The sequence below is a fragment of the Canis lupus genome, chromosome 3 (genome assembly GCF_048164855.1).
Source record: "Canis lupus baileyi chromosome 3, mCanLup2.hap1, whole genome shotgun sequence".
In the NCBI taxonomy this organism is placed as follows: domain Eukaryota; kingdom Metazoa; phylum Chordata; class Mammalia; order Carnivora; family Canidae; genus Canis; species Canis lupus.
Window position 1 is genome coordinate 11,048,512 of NC_132840.1, and position 21,660 is coordinate 11,070,171.

The 21,660-nt window shown below is 41.9% G+C and overlaps 1 long non-coding RNA gene across 1 annotated transcript in view; it reads left to right on the plus strand.

Moving 5' to 3' along the window:
* Positions 1–21,660, plus strand: part of LOC140628261 (uncharacterized) — a 125,794-nt gene that overhangs the window by 96,604 nt on the left and 7,530 nt on the right. The window lies entirely within an intron of this gene.

Here is a 21,660-nt window from a genome sequence, read left to right on the forward strand (position 1 = left end):
GGACTGTCTTCTCTTAGGATACGAAACGCTGATCTCTAAGAATCCTATGAAAGAGATACTATAAATAAAAGGGCCCTGCATGTAAATTTTAGAACTTCATGAAAAGAAGCCATTTTGCAGCCAGGTAACCACAGATGTGTGCTCATCATCTGTGCTATATTCTCTGTTTCCAGCATTGATCCCAGCCCTGTGCTTGTGTCATACCCTTTTGTGTATGTAATAACAGCCAACAAAGTGGCCAAGACAAGAATGTGTTGGGTTCAACCTACCTACAGCAATCCAGGATACCCACAGGGGTTTGTTTTCATCCTTGACATCCAGTGCAATTGGACATACACTTTCAGTTGCTGTAGGAGATGCTACAGAGCCAGGGCAGGGGTGGGGGGATGTGTTGATGAGAAGCTGATTATCTTTTCCAAAATGAGTCATCTGTTCAATGCTGATCCATGGCAGGGGATCCACTCAACATGTGGCCAAACAATTCTTCCAGTGACTTTCTGCCTTTGTGTTATCACAGCGCTAAACCTCAGTGGTACAAGAAGTAGGAAATATCATTCATTTCTAAGAGCTAATCACTTTTAAAAATTATGGAAAAGAGTATTTGAAAGTTAATGTCCTGTTTGTCATCTCCCCATGAAGCTTCCACTTCTCTTTCTCCTAAGCTTTAAGCCCTGTCCTGGGCCAGAAAGGCAAATTCCCAACCCATAAACACTGACAATGACATCTTGAGGGTCCTGGCCCATGTGCCAGTCAAAATAGTATGTACTTTAATTTGCTCTCCAATATGGCAGTCACTAGCCTTTATGGCTCTTTAAATTCAAATTAATTCAAATTAAGCAAAATTTTAAATTCAGTTCTGCATTTACAGCAGCCACATTTCAAGTACCTGTGCTTGGGGCCACCCTGCTGGAGAGTGTAGATCTAGAACATTTCCATCATCACAGAAAGTTCCACTGGGCAGTGCTGCTGCTCTGATGCCGTCATTTAAACTGGTATGAGGTCTTTGAAAGGCCCCAAAATCTACGTGGAGGCAAATGATAAAAAATGGTTGATTAGTCTGTAGCCAGGAAGCATAGCTATGTATATACATCCTTTCCTCCATTCTTTTATTCCTGTCTCAAATGTTATCAGGCCTATACATACATCACCTCATGAGACAAGTATCCTGGGTGGCCATAGAGTTCAGAGAAGCAAAAACTACTTCCAGCTTGGGAAAAGGAGTGGCTCTCAAAAGAAGAGGAATATCCCAAGCAGAAGGGAGCACTTGAGCATAGGCGCAGAGGCAAACAAGTTCTTCCTTGGAGAACAGTGATCCTCCTCTCTCCCAGCTGCCAGCCTGAGGCTCTGGCCCCTGCCAACTGGCTGATTATCTCAGTGCATCTTGCCAAGTAGGGAGGATGAATGTCTAGACCAACTATCCTCGGTATTGGTTAAGGATCAGTCATAGAGAAGAGAATTCACATTCGCAAGTTAAAGTGGGGTATCAGATGACTTACAAAATTGCCAGAGAAGCTGAAGAGACAGACGCTGAGTGGAGCTTTCAGAAGTGACTCTAAGGAGAAGACCACCAAGGAAACTGCTGCTTGGTTTGTGATCAGGAAGCAGTACAGTCAGGAAGTGACCACCATCGGAAATCCCAACACAGCCATGAAGATGCCATCAGAGAAACAATGGCCCCAGAACACCGGGCTCAGCCCCATGTCACCTTCCACAATTCATGCAGGTACATCTAACTGGCAGAACTTAACCACATCCAGAATCCTAGGTGCAAAAGCATCTAGTGCATAAAAGAAAGTGTGGAAAATGATGGCTGCTAGCATAACATAGCATAACAGGAAGGAATGTTAGAAGTGGAAATCCATTCCTCCACCAACTTGCCATGCCCTCATATCCCCTAATCATTTGAGATTAAACAGGATAGTTACAGCAGCTTTCCAAGGTCAAAACCTGGGAACTATGGGAAGACTGCTAAAAGCAGAAAGCAAGAAACAACATTCATATAGTCACGTTAACAAGAAAGAAAAATCTGGAAAAATATTTTAAGGCTTCTGGGTATTCTTGAGAAATCAAGAGCTCCTGAACTATGCAGCCTCTTTGCTTGGATACAGCCAGTGTGATTCCCAGCTTTTTGCCAAGCACTGCAATAATCAGTGGGGCTGTACAGCATCCAACCCAGCTACACACTGATGAGGAATGAGGAAGGCTATTTTTAGGTTGAATTTTCAAGTCTGAAAAATGTTAGTAGGAGGTTGGCACCCAGCTCCTGGTTTTGTTTGTCATATCAGTCCCCGCTGAGGAAAGCAAACAGCAGGTAACTGTAGAACACACCTGTCTATAGCAGCTGTTTGATGTTAGCAGGCTTTGATTGTCAACCAAGCAATTTGCGTAGAATTTGGAAACAAAGGAAGGAGATTGTCAAGAGCCAGAGGAGCAGGTGACATGCAGCATGCCTATGTGCTCCCAGCAGTCAGGAGGAGAATGCATGAGTGAGAGATTGGCACCAGAGGTAGCGCACTTTGGAGAAGTGACAGCCTCCTACAGGGAAGTAATGGGATCTCTGCAATGAAGTGCCAACTCCCTATCCCAATAAAGCCTTGATATCACTAAAGTCCACAGTACTTGTAAACAATTCTAATGAGTGTCAGGGTGGGACCTAAAGGAGAAAAAAATGCATGGTTCTTACCATGGCTAATGAAAAACTTCAGTAAGGACTCCAGATGGACGCCAGCCAGAATTTCTAATTTTTAATGACTGATTTATTATTTATTTATTACTGCCTGTCCTTCAAGATCCAGCTCAAATTCTACATCAACTCTTTCATTTATTCATTCATTCATTCAATGGTTCATCTGTTCAAGGGTATCTTCTCAGCCTACTCTACCTTCTAGTACAAGATCCTACTCAAGGCATCCACAAGGAGATGAGTGAAAGAGATGATCTTCCCTCTAAAAGGGAGACAAAACATCAATAAATAGTACTAGGGGGATCCCTGGGTGGCGCAGCGGTTTGGCGCCTGCCTTTGGCCCAGGGCGCGATCCTGGAGACCCGGGATCGAATCCCACGTCGGGCTCCCGGTGCATGGAGCCTGCTTCTCCCTCTGCCTGTCTCTCTGCCTCATTCTCTCTCTCTCTCTCTGTGAGTATCACAAATGAATAAAAATTAAAAAAAATATATATACTAGGTATTGGGTATTAGTACTAGAAATAAAGTGATGTGAAAATTCCAGAATAGGAGAGTTAACTTTAGTTTGGTGGAGGAAAATGAAGAAAGGATTTAGGAGGCCTTCCTGGGGGAAACAGCCTATGTGAAAGCCTTCACACAGCTTTAGTCTTGGAATTCAGTGTCTCTGAATGACTAGGGTACTTTGCCACTCGGCCACGACCTACCTTGTAGAGTTAATGGCCTTTTAATATATCTAGTCTTCTAGTTTTTATCTGACAAAAATAATGAGCTTTGAAAGTATTTTTTGAGCTCCACACTGGACGTGGAGCCTCTTTATGATTCTCCCTCCCCTCTCTCTCTCTCTGCCCCTCCCTCCTCATGCTCTCTCTCTCTCTCTTATTCTAAAAAAAAGAAAAAAAGAAAGAAAGATAAAGTATTTTTTAATGAACTGAGATGCTGTATATAAAGGCTAGCCAGATAGTGGGTAATTAATAAATATTAGCCCTTTCCCGGGACAGAAATAAGCTCAGAGGAAAAAACAAATGTGATGGCTGAATATAAGCTAGAAATTCAGCACAATCCCTTGACCAACTCAATGTTAAAGGACTGGTTTTGGCAACTTTAGTTGAAGTCTTTATTATTATTTATTTTAGAGCCAGGCTCTTCTGTATTCCAGAAAAGTATTTGCTATTGTGTTGGAGAGAATTACCCTGACAATTGCTATTTGTTCCTAACTATCATATTCAGAGGAAGCATATACTATTCTAACTGAATTAGAAACCAGATGTAAAGTGGGAAGTGTTGAAGATCTCTCTAACAACTGTTGGGAATGAGGAGTATCTATAATGAAAATGTGGACATAGTTCCTCTAACTTTCACACCTCTCAAACTCCAATTTAAATTTAAATCCAAAATGCATTGTTCTAAGGGTAACTGTTCAGCATAAAATTATGAACTCAGATTAGTGTCTCATCACCCTCTCGAGGGAAAGTCTGAGAACTGAGAAAAGAGAGCCAAATGTCAGCTTTTCCACCAGACATTTCCAGGCCAGTGTTGAAGACATGCTGGGAAAAGAGCTGGAAAAGCAATAATGGACTCACAAATGGGGATTCTATCGCAATCTGGGGAGCTCTGCAAATCTGTCCCATGGCTGGGGTGGAAACAAGGAGTTATTCAGACTGTGAAACAATAAATAAAAGAGCAATAAGTATATAGTCAGCCAGACCGAGGACCGTAATCCAGCTAAAGCACCCAGGGACCCCACAGAGGACAATCTCTGTGTATGTCACTAGCAGCATACAGAATTGGGGCTCACAGGCTACTCCTCTTTTTCCCAGACAGTCTGCTATCCTCCAAGGTCTGATAGTATATGCCCAACTAACACGTGAGCAATTTCCTTCAAACAGAGCCCATCACTAGTGGATTGTTATCTTGCCTCCTTGTGCAAGAGATGAGGAAGAGAATACCAGATGTCATTGTAAAATTCTGGATATGTATTAACTCGGTTTAGGTATTCCATGGAAGCCAAACTTCTGTGCTGCCACCAAATAAAAAATTATCTGACCCAAAATGCCATTTGTGCCAAGGTCGAGAAACCCTGGTCTAGATGTGCCATTCATGAACTTCACTCTGAAATCTTGCCCCTTGTGTAGATATATTGTCAGGTCTCAGGGAGCAAGTCCCCTTTCACAGACTTTTCTCTACTTTTGCTCTTCCTCAGTTCTCTCCTCCCCTTTCACTCTTCCCAGCTTTGAGGCAATCTCTCTTAGGCCCTAGGGAATCCTTCTGCTTTTGCTGTATCTTCAAGACTCTAGGCCTGTGCTCCCAAATCTCCTCTCTGAAATTGACAGGGAGGCCACCATGGGCATTTGGTGCATGACAGCCCCTGCCCATTCATTATTGGACACTTACCATCTCTAATCCCTAGGGAACAAAACGTGGACAGTACTTCCATTCATTTAAACAACCAATGATACTCATGACATACATTTCTAAAGCCCCTTCTGGGCTGCTAGTACCCTCACTGGAAGCTTTGCCCTAGGACCTCAAGCTTTAGTAATATGGAAGCCAGAAAGACTTTCACCTGCCTTGTGGCATGCCTCCCTAGAGGCAATGACCAATCAAATTATTTGTTTGTAGGAAGGAAAGAAAAAGAGGAAAAGAAAGACAAAATAGATTGGTATATTTAAATAGTACCCAGCCATATTCAGGTTACTTTCTGCAATAGAGGTTCACAGGATCCATAGAAACTTGGAGCAGTACAGGGATTTTTTTCCCACCAGCCATCTCAAAAGCCAGTGTTAAAATTCGTGTGTGTGTGTGTGTGTGTGTGTGTGTTTAATCACTAAGTAATGTATTTATCAGACTCTCAACCCATTTCTGACCCCATCCCATACCACCAGGGACAGGGTAGGGTAGAGTTTCTGGATAAGGGAGGCAAAGGGAAGGGTAAGGATGTCTGGTACTTCCATTACCAGGTAGCTACAGATGCAATGGTTTGTATTTTGGCAGAGTCAACTCGGCTACATCAAAACCTCAAATGATACCTACAGTCTGAGGCCCACTGCTTCTTAGGCAGATTTGTACAACAGCTTCTTGCACAGGAGAACTAGACCTGCCTTCTCATTTGCCATCAGAATCCACAATTCCCAAGAGGGAAGATTGAACTGGGTTAGGTTGCCCTCATCTGATCTGGAAAATTCTAGTGAGTAGAATCCACACCAAACTTGGTCAGAGACACTTGGCCCCTTCATGCCCAACCCACACATGGTTATCCTCTGCTCAACCCCCACCCATTAACCCATGGGCTGGTTCTTTCCTAAGATATAACTATAGCAAATTTTGAAGGAAGGAAGCTCTGGGGGCCATTTCTCTCAGAAAATTCAGGTACTCTGGCCCCCAGCCCGTCCATGGTGGTGGAAAGAGAACTGCATCAAGTGTCCTGAGATGTAGATCTTATCCTTACTCTGTGATTTTGTCCTAACCCCAACTTTTCTACACCCTAGTTTCTTATCTGTAAAATATGCCCCACCTATATCCTAGGGTTGCTGTGCAGTTCCAATGAGCTAATAGTTACGGAAGTACTTTGAAAAGCTATAAGAACTATAATAATGTTATTCCTTGACTATAGATTAACGAACATAATAAAATTACTATTGCAGATATTAGCATAATAGGGCAGATTGCCCTTCCCTTTAATGAAATTCATCAGGAATAAAATACTTGGACTTTTCCCTGATGTCCTCTCACCATCTTTCTTCAGTAGGAGCCCATGAAGTTCAGTGGTCCCCACCCACATAGCTGTGTATGAGTAGAGGGTCCAGAACACCACTCTGCCTAAAGGGACATTGCTTAGATACAGATTAGACATCCTCCTGGAACCTTCCAAGATTTTAACTGCTTGAACAGCTCTAGCAAGAGAGTCAGCATGGAAATAATAAGTATGGAAATAATGCTCCAGAATAAATCAAACCAATTTTGATTAGAAAACATGTTCAGTTTTGTGAATAGCTGCACAGTTTGCCAGTTATGAGGACAGGGCTTCCCCTCCTAGCCAGGGAGAGTTCAGGCTGGTGCAAAGTCCCTGATAAAAGATAAAGGGTTGACTCCCCCACCACCCCAGGCAGATGTGGGGTGAACATGTTTGGCAAAGGCGCTCAGAGGCACTGGCACAGCAGGACAGGCATAGAGCCATGTGTGCTACCAATAGCTTGGCATGTGCTGTTCTCTCTCCAGACCCAAATGTCACCTTGCTGATATAAAATTCATTGCAGTACTTCATTTCCTCTCTGGCTTTTTTTTCTCTCGCGGGCTCCGTGAAGATTTTCATAGTCACCAAGCTCTCTGTGTAGAGTCAGCAAGGACCACTGGCAGTCTGTCCTAATTCCATGTTGCCATTCTCTCTCTTAACTTCTCTCCATGTTTCCTACTGCAGCAGAGCATTAGAACAGCATTGCTAAGTAAGTGATTTGCAACTACATTTTCCCTCCTTTTTAGAAGAAACCACCCACTTAAAGGAAGACACTGCAGAAACCATCCCACTTTTTTTTTTTTTTTCATATAGTCTTCCCTATGTTTTTAAGTTTTCTTTTGCTAGACCTTCAGTGTGGTCAAGGTCTGGACTCTGCCCTTGTCTTCATTTAGCTATTAAAGCAGGTTTTATGTCTTTTTTTTTAAGTGACATTCAAAAAGGAGGTGGTCGTTGGAGGGTAGGGCCTTGCAAAGACTCAGCCAGGGAGGACACTGCCTGTGCCTCAGAACACAGGCAGACCCCTGACAACACCTGAACAGACAGGGAGAGGTGACCTTGGGTTGGAAACAAAGAACTGGGCCCTGGAAGCATGCCTCTTAGCTCCCCACAACAACACAGCAACTCACCCTGGGAAGAGCAAGAGCACAGAAAACAAAGGCTCATTTGGCATCTCTGATATCATCTTTGGAAGTGAATAAGACAAATAACTTAAAAGGGGCAGGGGAGATCGATGACGCTGCTAACTTGAGACTGTCCATATGAGGGACTCTGATTTATCAGCCTTCATAAGAGCGGATAAGCTCTGAAATGAGTGTTCTGTGATCGGCGGTTGTACCTCCTGCTAATCTGTGTTGCTCTCCTGGTTGGGGAGGGCAGGGGGTGTTATATGTGTGCAGGGGGACGGGATTGTGACAGGGACTGAAAATACACACTTTGATTATATTATTCACTGATCCACCAGTTTGCCCTCTTACGATGGGGCTGTTGTTAATTGTGCCATTCCCAGGTGCACCCCAGAGCCGATGGGAATTCTGTTTCAGAACAGGTTTGGGGCTGGGGAGAAAAGCTATTGCTGAGAGTGGAGCCCTGTCATTTTTTTTTTTTACCAGTATTATTATGAAGCTGTGTTCCTTGTATTAGCAGAATGGAGTCAGAGAAACCGTGCAGCCATTCGGAAAGGAGGAGGGGAGTTCTCCCCAGGGCAGGGGGACGCTGGGGATCCAGCAGGGAGAGGGAAGCTATTATTAAAAATAAGAATAAGAAAATAGAGCTGTAAAGTGGGCGAGTAGCTGGGCTGAATATTGGTGTGGAACAGTGTCTGAGCACTGGCTGCAGCTTGCCTGAGTAAGATTAAAATCTGCAGGGAAATTTTGTTCCTTAGCACTGGCAGAAATTAGGAATAAATTCAATTGCATTCTGCACAATAGCTGGAAGCGATTGAGGTTAAGTGGCCTCGCTCTCTGATGTGTTAGTATTACTGAGCACTCTCTGCCCATGTGACTCGGTGCAATCTGCTCTTGGAACACGTCGCCATGGCAACTGATGATTTCTATTACAGTACATTCAAGTTCACATTCTAGGCCTGTCATATGCTTGGAAATTTCCAGTTAAAATATTTATTTATGAAAAAGGCAAAAAAAAAAAAAAAGCCACCCCCAGACTCTTTCAGGGATAGAAAACAAAAAGGTACACCCCACTGCAGAATGATTTATCTGCAGAGAAGAGATTGATGCATTGTTGCTTAGCTGTTGCCACTAAACAAAAAACTCCCCATGGGGTGGCCAACTCAGCTGGGGAGGGGGTAAGTTGGAGTCTTACCTACTGTGGTTTGTGTACGGGTGTAATGTCAGTCTGAGTGCAAAGTGACAGAGCCTAAGAATCCAAGTTTCCACTTGGTTCTCTGGGACACATGGCTCCAACTGCAGCTTCGCAGTAAAGTTCTGCACTGCTTTACACCGCTCAGCGGGGAGAGCCCTGCACTCACCCCTCAGTCGTGAGAAAGGGGTGGAGAGCTCTCTTACTGGGTGGGTCAATATTCTGGAGTCCCCAGATATTCTCGAGCTTACGCCAGCAGAGGAGGAGGGCAGCCTGGGATATAACATGGCAGACTGCTGTCTCCTAGAAGCCATGACCGTGTTCCCTGATAGAGGTCTGTGAGGCTTTCTAGGTCTACCTTCCAGGCACTGCACATGGAGCCCCAGGGACCCCTCACCCTTTAAAAAAGGCTGTTACGCTTATATATACCCACTTGCTTCTCCCCAGAGAAAGACAGTCAAGGGTTAAACTAAACCCTTCCTTAGAAAGCAAGCATTGTTTCTCTGCCACACTTTACACAGGGAGAGGTTGCTAACAAGCCCTCCTGGCTTCCTCTACTTTTTCCCCTTAGTCAAGCACATTAAATATGTTAATAAAAGATTCCCCAGTGCTTTTGCTATCAGAAGTTTCCAGGTGGCTGCAATGACCCTAGGTGCCCAATTACCTGGTGAGGGCATCCCATGACTCACAGATGGTTCTCTCTCTAGCTATTAAAATCTCCAGAATCTTTTTTTTTTTTTTTTTTTGCATTGTGGCTTCTGCTGTGTCTGATTGGAATTGAACTGTGATTCATAGCTAGAACCCACTTTGTTCAGTGGGGCACAGTTTTCTGAATTTTCCTGATCATACGAATCACTGGGCTGCTTGCTTAAAATACATATTCCCGAGTGTTTTCCCCAGACCTACTAAGTCTGAATCTCCAGGAGATGGGCCTAAGAATCTGTGTTCTTACAATCAAGCAAATCTGAGTGGCATTGTACTTGGATTGTGGACCTATTAACAATATTAGGGCTATCTTTCAAAAATTATCCCACTGACATACTCCTAATGTCTCTACATAAGGCACTGAGCCAGAAGTCTTCTGGGAAATTCCTAACCATTACTGGTGTCAAATGTGACCAAAAAAGATGGGACAATATTAGAAAAACATAAAGAGCAGATTGATGGTTGTAGTTCTGGAGATTCCCTGATGGAAACATGAATTAATTCAGTCCTCTAAATATGAAAGTATTTTCTATGCAACCAAATAGTCATCCTGTGTGTAAGAAGACAACTTCTTAAAACTGAGCTTCACTAATGTGCCAACCCAGCAGCTCTAAAGAAGGAGTATTATGCATAGGGATGGGGGCGGGGGTGAATTTCAGGGTTAAATTTTTAGTCCCACTCAGCAGCTTTGTCTATGAGGATTTACAAGACAGGTGTGACGTTTACAGATTGCTGACTGGGCATGTAAAAAGGTAGGGGAGGCAGCGTAAAAGATGGCAGCACAGAAGCCAGAATCCTGGCCAGGAGGACGTATGTGCTGCGTTCAGCAGAGAAGACATCAAGCGTAGAAGTAGCCCTGCACCCTCTGCTCCTAGTGTAAATGAGCCGTGCCTGGATGTGCAATTCTATTGAGGAACTCTAGCTAAAGACATTGGTGTCAACATCTCTCAGATTGATGATTCTCCCGATCTGGGGGCAGGGATTGATGAACTTTGAGTTGGTCTGTTGATCCAAAGGGTGAGCAGTCAGACCTGAGGGTGAGTACTTGGTGAAATTAGAGCAGCCATGGTTAGTTCTTGAATCAAGTCAAGAGTTCCAGAGAACTCCTTCACACACACACATACACCCAATTCTGCAAGCTTTGAGAGAAAGAGAGAAAGAGAAAGAGAGAAATTTAACATGCTCTTCTGGAGCCTGGATTCATGGATCCAGAAATTACTTTTTCAGATTTTGTGATGGATTACAGACCTGTAGGCCCTATCCAGCCAAGTTAAATAGCAGGACCCGGAGCCCAGAATGGTTCTGGCCAAGCCTAGCTCAGGCTGTCGCCTTTGTGTGGGGCAGCAGCGTCACCTAGTGATTCTGTGGTTTAAGTACAAGCTCTTTCCCTGGGAATTACCCAATTTGATCAAACTGTAAAGAGATCAATTATCTATTTTAATGAGTGAGAATAGTAGCATATAGACTCCCACACTGGAGATGACTCCCAATTCTGTATTTGTTTGGCCTGACATGCATTCTGTGACTTTGTAGCATTTGGGTTTTCCATCAAGTAACATAAAAGACGGGATGACTACACCCATGCCGGCAGTATGAGTGGAGAAGGAGGAGGGGTAAGTTAGCAAGGTTAAAGGGGGCTGGGTCCTGTGTCAGTTCAGAGCCTCCAAGAAGAAGATGCTGAGATGAAACTAGAAGAGTAAGACAGTGTGGTTAACACCTGTGACACATAAAGGGGAGAGGGTATAGGAGTAGGCAGGGAGAGCCTTCAGACCACGGTGCAAGTCAGAGATCTATGAAAAGAAGGGGAAGGAAGGAAAAGGGTAGGAAGGGCTTCAGACTGCTGTGTGGCTGGAGAAAGGCTTGGCCAGCCCAACAGGGCAACTCTGTGCAAAGGTCATCTGCAGAGGAGTTCTGCACTGGCCAGAAAAAGGTGGGCCCTGGTATCACCTCTGTGCCTGGTCACTGGCTTGGAGCTTCCCTGGAGACATTCTAACTAGAGGCTGTCAGCTACTGCATTCCTTATGGCAGGTTCCCTCTTAAAGGGAGACCAGAGCAGCATGACTCAATGGCTGCCACAGACTCAAAGGGAAGCTGTCTCAAAATCATTATATCTGCCAGCAGATCACCATGTCTACACATGAATACTATCAATGAAGGAACACTGTGGAGTGATGCATCTAAATTGATGAGTGTAAAATCTAGCACTTGTTCTAATTCCATTAACTAATGTAAACTAGAAAAAGAAACTCTTAGCAGCATTTATTAATCTTGCCTTTCTAAACAGCAAGCTGCCTGCCATCCATGATGTGTTCTCTGCCCAGGAAACCAAGATCAATGTCAACAACCTGGAATACCAACAGCACTTCAGCTTCTTTGTTGAGGACGGATTTGGGGTCTGAAAATTTCTATATCCTGCCCAAGGTATGAACAATGACCTCACATCTGTGCTGACTCTCTCCCTACTGTAAATGGTCTTTGATGCTGTTGACTGTGAGACACCACTGCCCTGGTGATATGACCTGATCTCTGTATTTAAAAACATTAAGGAACTTGCTCAAGTTCAAGGATTTCCAAAAATCCAATTTGGGTGAATTAGGAAACCCAGATAGCACTACAGGCAAGGGCACAAAGTTTTCAAATCACAGTTAAGCCACAAAGGACCAGGATGCCTTGAATAAAAAATGCAAGGAGCCGCTTGACAAAGAACCTTGAAAAGATCTAAGGATGGAAGAATGCCCACTGTGGAAATAGAGAAAGGATGAGGAAGAGCCAAAAAAAAAAAAGTGAATGCACAAACTCTTTCTAAGGCTTGTCAAGGAAAGAAAGGTAAGAGCAGCAGAGAAGGTAGAATGAGTTAACACCACCAAAGAGATTACTGGCGAGGAAAACAGGGCCGGTGAGGGAAAAGCATGGGCAATGAAGTGGCTGGACTAATGAATGAGAAGGCGAATGAAATTAATGATGACTCTGAGTGGCAGAGATACCAAAATGCTCTATTAAGTTGGTCTTTAACAAGAAAAATAAAGGAAGGGAACATACATAATTAGGAAGTAATGAAGACTTTAAATATAGACATTAAAATAAACCAGGTAAGGGAATACTTGAAAACATGGTACAATATGTGAATCAGCAGGTCCAGATAACACGCATTCCCCAATCTTAAGGGAATTAGTTAATGAACTTGCTGAACTACTGGCCATTATCTTCAAAGATTCCAAGAGACCAGGGATTCTCAAATGGAAAATATCTGACTGGTCTTATACCAAATTGGAAAAAAAAGAAAAAAGAAAAAGACTTCAATAATTTTTTTTTAAAATTTTATTTAAATTCTAGTTAGTTAGCATGTAGTATAATATTGTTTTCAGGAGTAGAGGCCTTGATAATTATTATACCTGCTGCTTTATGCTCTCCCCACCTTATGAGGTTGTTCTAATGACAAATGGGATTAGACATATTAAACTATCTGGTGGAAAACCTGAGGGAAAGGGAGTAGCCAACGCTGGTTCGTATGATCCAGGCTAATGGACTGGAGCTAGGACATATGATCAAGAGCAATTCAGATATTTGAACTTTCGTTCAATGGAATGCATGTGGGGGTTGTGTAAAAACATTTTTGTTTTTTAAGGTGATATAAAATCAGTTTACATCCCCAGGGAGAAAGGGAGAGAAAGCCTTCATACTAGATGCCCATCTATGATGCAAAAATTTCTAAAGATAAGCCACAGGTGGATAATGGACTGTAGGCAGTATCAAAAATCTCCACACTTTCTCTTTAATAAGGGGACTGCAACATGTTATTCTTTAATTTAGTCAAAATCAGTAATACATTATTCTTGTAGAAAAAAAAATAGAGATAAGCATTAATAATCATCACCTAAAATCCTGCCACTGGTTATAAAGTTTGATGTATTTGCATACATAATTTTTCCTGTAGAAATAAATATAGAAGTTATCTTATTTTATTTTTGAGAGAGAGAGAGAGTGTGAGAGAGCATGTGAGCTGGGGGAAGGGGCAGAAGAAGAGAGTGAGAAAGCATCCCAAGCAGGCTCCATGTTCAGTGCAGATCCTGATGCAGGGCTCAATTTCATGACCCTGAGATCATGACCTGAGCTGAAATCAACACTCAACTGACTGAGCCACCCAGGAGCCCCAAGATAGAATTTATTTTTATAAAAATCGGATGAGTCATATATGTTGGATGGTCCATATAAATATAATTGTTTTCTTTTTCCCACCACCATAGAACACAGATCCTTCTATTATCTTAAATTGCTGCATAGTTGTTTAATCAACAACTTCTGGACATTTAGATTATTTCTCCTTCTTTCTTTTTGCTATCAGTAACTCTGCAGTTAACATCCTTAAGCAAACATCTTCTATATGTATTTTTTCCTTCTGTTAGAATATAAAATCCCATAAGGGGAATTGCCAAGTCAATTGTCCTTTTTTTTTTTTTTTAGGACTTTTGTTCCATATTGCTAAATTACTTTCAGGAAAGAAGGCAATTAACAAACAATAAATGAAAATGCCAGTTTCCTCAATGTGCACACCAACTGGATTTAACAAATATTTTAATCTCTCAATTCAGTAACATTTTAAACATCTTATAACAGTTGAATTTGGATCATTAGATAGAACAAAACACCTGAGGAAATTTATATATTTTCTACCCTATCCTTAAACAATTTGGAGGAATTCTCTTTTCTCTCTCTGCCCCCCTCCCTTCTTGCCGGCCTGCCTACCTACCTGTGACTCCTTTTCTTTTTGAATCATAGCTGCATTGACATATTTTTCATAAAGTTGGGTAAGAAATTCAAACAGCACTATTGAAAGTAACAGCCCAGCTCTATCTTACAAAGTTAAACTTTCACAAGCCTATGAACCAGGCATATACATTGGAGAAACACTTGCATAAGTACCCGAGAACACCCAAGAAGGCACACAGCAGCCCTGCTCTACCATAACTAAGGACCCAACAAGAACCTAACTGTATATCTCCAGAGACACGAATGAATAAACTGTGCCATATCCCTACAATAGACGTCATATGGCTGTGAAATGGGTGAACCACAGCTAAATAAAACCACATGGATAAATCTTGCAAACAATTTCAAATGAAAATAGCCAGTTGCAAATGGTTAAGTACAGTACAATAAAATTTTTATAAAGCTCAAAGGCAAGTAAACTTAACATATTGCTGGGGGTGGGGGGTACATACATATGTTAAAAGCATTTATCAGATAAATAATAATCACAAAATATAGGGTAGTGGTTATTTGTGAGGGGGAAGACAGGGTCAGAAGAATAAAACCAAGGGAACTCTTAGATGCCATACCAGAAATGTTTGAGATCCCAAAAGGATCCCACATATCATCCACATATCATCATTTTATTGTTCTGCTTCATAGCCTACGTGTGTGTTCTAAGCATCTGAATATATCAGCCACAGAGAGGTGATTATGCATTGCACACTCACTAGTTAGCAAATTTTATTTGCTAATACATCAAATAGTGCTCTGATGTCCCCAAAGAGCACAAGCAATTTCTCACTGCTAAAACCAGCCCCCATACTTTACTGACTGGGTGCCTGCCACTGAAAACACAGAACAGAGCCTCTCCAGAGGATTCTACATTCCCCCAGAGAAAGGACTGTGCCCTCACACCTTCAGTGGAGAATTCTCTCCACTCTGGAGAATCAAGATGGGAGAAAAAAAATGAACCAGAATGTACAACAGACACAAATTCTAGAAGAATTTCCTAAGGCTCAGGGCTATGACCTTACTCATCTTTTCTAAAAATAGATCCCAAATTCTGGTAAATGGTTAGAGGAAAATAGCCTATTTTTAAAGGAGAAGTCCTAAATAGTGAAATCATTTTGCTTAAGCAATGAGCCAAGTCGTTTCTAATGAGGTTGTGGCATTACTGGAAATAAGAGATATATTTAAATAAATAGTCCATACATTACCCCAATAAATCACTTGAAAATATTCTCAAATGCACTAAATGTATTTTTAGTGGCATATGCCTGACCTTTCTGGAAAAAGAAAGGCAATTCTGGAACATTTTGAGAATAAACATCTATCTAAATTAGTAATCAAGACACTAGTAAAATTGTTTTACATTTTCTTAACACCTTTATACCCTATGCTTCAAGAACAATTTATTTTTCCTACCTTTAATAAAATACAGATTCTGTCTGTAAAGTAGCAGGAATATGAGATCAGAAACTTTTTTGATGACCCAATGAGAAATCCTATAATGGTCCTATTACTTCAAGGCCTCAGGCAGGATGGATATATGTATTTGCAACATTTCCATAAAATGACTTGCAGTCCATAAAATGTTAGTTTTTATGACTGTGTTTCCGAGTGTTTTAAAATCAGTGCCATATTCTTTTTTTATAATATTCACAATAAAAATATAAATAAAACCCATTTATTCATTCAACAAACACATTCTGAGAACCTGCTCTCCACCTGGCACTCTGCTGGGGACACACAACTCCTTCTCTCCAAGTCCTCATAGCCTAGGATGTTTTATAAAGCCCCCTGTATTAAATAGCATCTGATCCTCTATATGTATGTTCCACTGCCTGAAAAATCATCATAATAATTAACAATAATAAAATACCAATTAATAATACTTATTAATTAATTAAAAGAATAATAGAATAAGTTGTTCTCCAGAGACGACTTCAGTTTGAGGTTTCCAGGGGAGAAATTCCAAACCTCAAACTTATTCATCTAGGATGCTTCCTCCACTCCACCTCTCACCCCTCACTCTGCTTTCCCCATCTCTGATCCTTAGCGAAGCTCACTAGCTTCCCTTCTGTCCCCTTTCCTCTCTCTCTCCTCTTGCCTTTACTATAAAACTTCTAGAAAAACATTCACACTACTCTCCTCCTAGATTTTTCTGGTCCACTGTGGGTAATTTCAGTCCTTTGTTCTAGCTGCAAGGTTGCAAAGGTCAGCAGTGGCCTCCTGCTCTCCAAAAAAATGGCCTGATTTTCCTCATCATACTTAAACTTTTGTAGCAGCTACACACCATGGACCCCACTATCATTTCTCTGCCTTCTCCCCTTTACAGAAGTCTCTTTACTGGCTTCCTTTCTGTAGGAACCTTCTCAACCCTCCTAGCCAGCTCCCTTCTCTGCCCATCCTCCCCCCCCATGTTGGCATTCACACCCCAAACAGCACCCTCACTTATCCCACTACTCTGACCACTAGGAATTTTTCTCGTGTGCCACATGGAATCATACAGGGAGACTCTTGGACAAGCTTTTCCCTTTGCCTGGAATGCTGACCCTGGAATACTCATGTCACACATTCCCCTTCTCTCATCTGCTTAAATCCCCCTCATCTTCCACGGACTGTATTAAAAGGAAGGCAGTATGTAGTGGCTGAGGGCATGGACTCTGAAGCCAGACGGTGGGGGTTCAAATCGTGACTGTGCACTGATGAGCTATGTGACCTTTGGCAAGTTATTTAACCTCTCTGTGCCTTAATTTCCTCAACTATAGCATGAAGATAATAATAGTATCTGCCTCTAAAAATTGTTATGAGAATTAATGAATTAATTTTTTTTTAAGATTTACTCATTTATTTGAGAGACAAAGAGCAGAGAGAGGGGCAGAAGGAGAGGGAATGGGAGAATCTGAACAAATTCCTCACTAGCCACCGAGCCCAATTCTGGGCTCTAGCCTACCACCCTGAGATCATGACCTGAGCCAAAATCAAGAGTTGGACATTTAACCAAATGAGCCACCCAGATGCAGTAATGAATTAGTATTTTTAAAGTCTTTAGAACAGTGCCTGAAACACTGTAAGTAAGTAGTACCATGTGTGTTTGTTTAGGGTGGGGCGGGAGGGGGGGAGTCAACTCTAAAAGTACTTCCTAAATGCTGAAACTTTTAATCTCACCCCTTACCAGCCTACTTATCACTATATATTGTTTTTAGATAGATATCTCCCATTATTCTCTGAGCTCCCTTGGTCAGGGACCCTGTCCCACTCACTTCTAGATTCCAGCCTGGCACAAGGCAGCACTCAGCAAATATTTGTTGAATGAGCAGAAGATGGATCAAAAAAGGATGAGTTTTCCACAGCCACTGATCTTTCTAGCAACTCAGAAATCATGAGCCTAGAATTTCCTTGGGAGACATTTTGGCAGTGGGTAAGGGTGGGGCATTGTTAGGCACCAGCACTTTCCATTCCTACAATTTCTTCAGCCCCGTAAACTGATCAGGTGACAAGAGCCATAGTAGTGCCAAGCCCAATTAATCCAAACCAGAATGGCACACATAGTACCTTTATGTATCACATCAATTAAGTTTTATTTTCCATCCTTCACTTATTTCCTCCTTTGTGTGTACTTAATGAGCTTTATATTTAAAACAAGAAAAGCCAATAAAACACAAAAATCACAAATCAACAGTGCTTTGTTCAAGAATATCGTATTTAATCAAGAAACTTTCCCAAGTAATTCACTCATTTCAGCCACCAGGTGCCAGGTGGCAATAGGCGCTATAGGCAGAGGGCCAGGGAGAGAAAGAGAGGTAAGAGAGAAAGGCTATGTGCTCCCTTCCCTTGAGGCTCACAATGCCATGTAGGATAGAATACACCACCCCCCTCTAGGCAAGCATCTTTAGAAATCAAAGATGTTCCCATAACCTACTAATGCATCTGTGCCTTTAATTAGCCCAATCGAGCATATAACTCAGTAAAATCTCTCACCTTTTTTGCTCCTTTCAACTAATTTCTGAACATTTCATTTTCTAGTAAGCTTTCACTGCATAACAAGCAGTAATGAAATGACCGATATTAACCCATTGTTAGATTAAACAAAGTACATCATTGGCTGATAGCATTCTATATTATTGGGGTTTGAAATGGGTCCCATCCTATGTTGCAAACATTTGGTATTTGCCTAATGAGACCATTCTTGTACCTACAAAGGAAAAAAAGACATTGTATTAAAACATTTCATGTTAATGATGGCATGTTCAGCACTTTCCGCTCACAGCCACATCTGTGGGTGAGGCAGGTTTCTTGATATTAAATGCTGCATTGGGCCCATATTCTTAGCAAGATGTCTGATTGGCTACTCCCCAAATATACCTTAAATTGGCTTAAAATAGAACAATCACATGCTAACCCAGTAGCATTAGCAACTCTATTAACAGCCAATTTCACATCCACACCAGAGGGAGTAAAAGGTAATTTGCTCATTATCAACACCCTCTGGCAGTGGAAGGAAATGACTGTTCATCAAAAAGTATTTTCCAACATAACAATAGCAGCGCCCATATGTAACCACCTCACTCTCCCTTCCCTCCCTGACTGGATCACTGGAGAATGGCTACAGGAAAAAACTGAAATACAAATGGGTTTTGGTATAAATAGTCTACCTGCCCATTCCCTACCTCCCACCCCTATACCTTCACCTCACCTCACCCCTTTCGGGTTATAAATAAAATGTTGGGCAAATAATCCTACAGGGTACAGGGTGGATCCCACTACAACAGATGTGTAGCTCAGAAAGGTTTCCAAGTCTCCATTACTTGACTAGTATCTCAGACTGCTTTAACCTAACCCAGTTGAATGTGGACAGTTCTTGGAGCCCACTGTAACCAGATCTAATCTGTAGACTCACCTAGTGACTGAAGAAAATAAACCATTCAAGAAATACCATACTGCCCCAATGGGGCCATTTAAAATCTCACCCCAGCCAGGCTTCATTTTAGTAAATATTTCTTCAGAAATGAAGGTTTTTTTATTTGTTTGCTTTTATCAGTGTTTAATAAACTTCAGTATGTGTTTATGTATTTGGATATAATATTATACTACCGTAGTGACAAATTACAGAAACAGATTTCTTATCTATTGCCTCTGTTCAGCTGGCTGTTTTTGTTTGAGAAGAGTCATCTCCTAATTCTTGCCTAGCTCTCTGGGCCGTCTCCTGTTCTTCCTACCTTTGTCCACCTTGTATCCTATCCACAGGAGCCAGGCTAATCTACCTGAAGCAATTCTTGAGATATCATTCCCCACTCAAAATTGCCTCTCTGTTGCTCCCAGTTGCCTCCCCACTGTTTCTAGATAAATTCCAGACTCTACATTCTACATTCTCTCTACATTTAGTTCATCTAAAGCTTTTCACAACCCTGCCTCCCCGACTCTTCTAGCTCTAGTTGGAAGTTCTCATTTCTCCCCAGTATCCCATAATACAGCCCATCTGCCCTTATCAGAATCAAAGGTAAAATCAAATGCAACTATCTCCAGAAAGTCTTTTTTGATTGTTCCAAAGAAAATTGATACATTACACCTCTGAACTACAGTAACCCTTTGGGATAGGCTGCCAGTTCATAGTAGATTATAAGGGGCTTCCTTTGGAACTTGTAAATGAGAGAAAGATTGTTCTAAGAGAGTGGAACCATACCAAGTCCTCTTAGAGAGACAGATTAGCTCTCAGATCTGAAGACCTGACTATTCCAGAGTATCCTACTTAAGGAAAAAGCTTATGAATCTCATGATGGAGAGGGAGGAGAAAAACATAGTCACAAGGGGAATGATGTCTGGACCCCTCCTAGGGATGTCTTAAGAGAGAGGGAACCTTGGCCAACAGATTGACAGTACCAGCCCCGTTGGTGAAACCTTTGCTATCTGAGACAGTTACATGATGCTGTCCCACCCAGTTGCCATTCAACACTACACTCTCTAAGTGTCCTTAGTTCTGATTCTGTCACCCAAAATCTCTTTGGTTTCTAATGTTAGTCAGAGAGTGTGTTGGACATGTGGACTGCAAGTATTCCAGCCTCCATGACAGTGATTTCCCACTATAAAATAGTTAATTGGCTCTTTATTCTTTCTGTAAATATTACTGAGCAGCTACTATATGCCAGGTACTTGTCTACTCACTTAAGAGGGTGAACAAGAAAAATATAGTTTATTGACCCATGGAGTTTACAGTATGGAGAGAAATACAGATAAGTACACTTACAGTTCTAATATCATGTGATGACTGCCTTGCTGGGGATGTTCAGGGGATAAGAGTGGGACCACATGCTTGGAGGAAACACTCAGGCTTTGGGACCCAGAGAAGGCTTTGTAGAGAAAATTGTATTTACCCTGAGTCCTGAGGCATCAGCTGGAGTTACCCCAAGGGTGATGGGAGGAGAAAAAGAAATGATACATGTAGCTCAAGCAGCATGGGCAAAAGATTCAGGGTAGGTCTGAGAAACTGAGAATAGTTCAATAAAGGTACAGTGGGGAATATGAGGAAGGGCAAGAAGGGTCAGGAAAGCAGGACACAGATCAAGGAGGGTCTCATAAGCCATTTTAGGAATCTTTCTATCATGAGAATGGTGAAGAATTATTGAAAGGTTTTAGACAAGTCTATAACATGATCATATCTCTAATTGCTGGAGGAATAGGCAGGGTCATTGGGGATAAGAGAAGAGGGCCAATTAAAAGATTTATTTAGAAGATACAACAGGCAGGTCTTGGTGAGGGGTGGGATGAGAGGACTGGGAGTTGAAAGGGAGGGGGACAAGGAAAGAAGATTCAAGATGATGCTAGCATTTCTGGGCTTCAACAGATGGGCTTGTGGTACCTTTCATTGAGGCAACTTGTAACAGAGGTTCAGAGCACAGACTCCAGGTAGTACAGAGTTGGGCTACCTAACTTTGAATCCCTGCTTTACACCTTACTGCTCTGTAGTCTTGGGTAAGTTACTTAATCTCTCTGTGCCTCATTTTCTCATCTATAATGAAGATAACCAGAATACCTATTCATAGAGTCGTTATGCAGATTACATGAGTTAATAGTGACATGCCCAGAATAGTGCCTGGCACAAATACATGCCTTATGTGTTTGTTAAGTAAATAAAATAAGTGACATAGGAGGAGTAACTGGTTTGGAGTAGAGGATTATGAGTTTAGTTTTGGAGATGCTGAACTGCAGAAATCTGTAGAACAATCAAGAATAGCTGTCTAGATAAGCAGTTGCATATATAGATCTGGAGCTTCAAATGGAAATCAGTGCTAGAGACTTTGTTGTGGGAGCAACCTCATATGTGCCATAACTGAAATCAGGACAATGGATAGAATAGATCAGAGAAGATGTAGAATGAGAAAGGGAAGGAAAAGACAAGGGAGAGCCTTGGGGCCCATTTCAGGGCAAAAGAGGTACTTTACTTTCCAGAGAAATTTAGAAGCAGTCAGAAAAGCAGA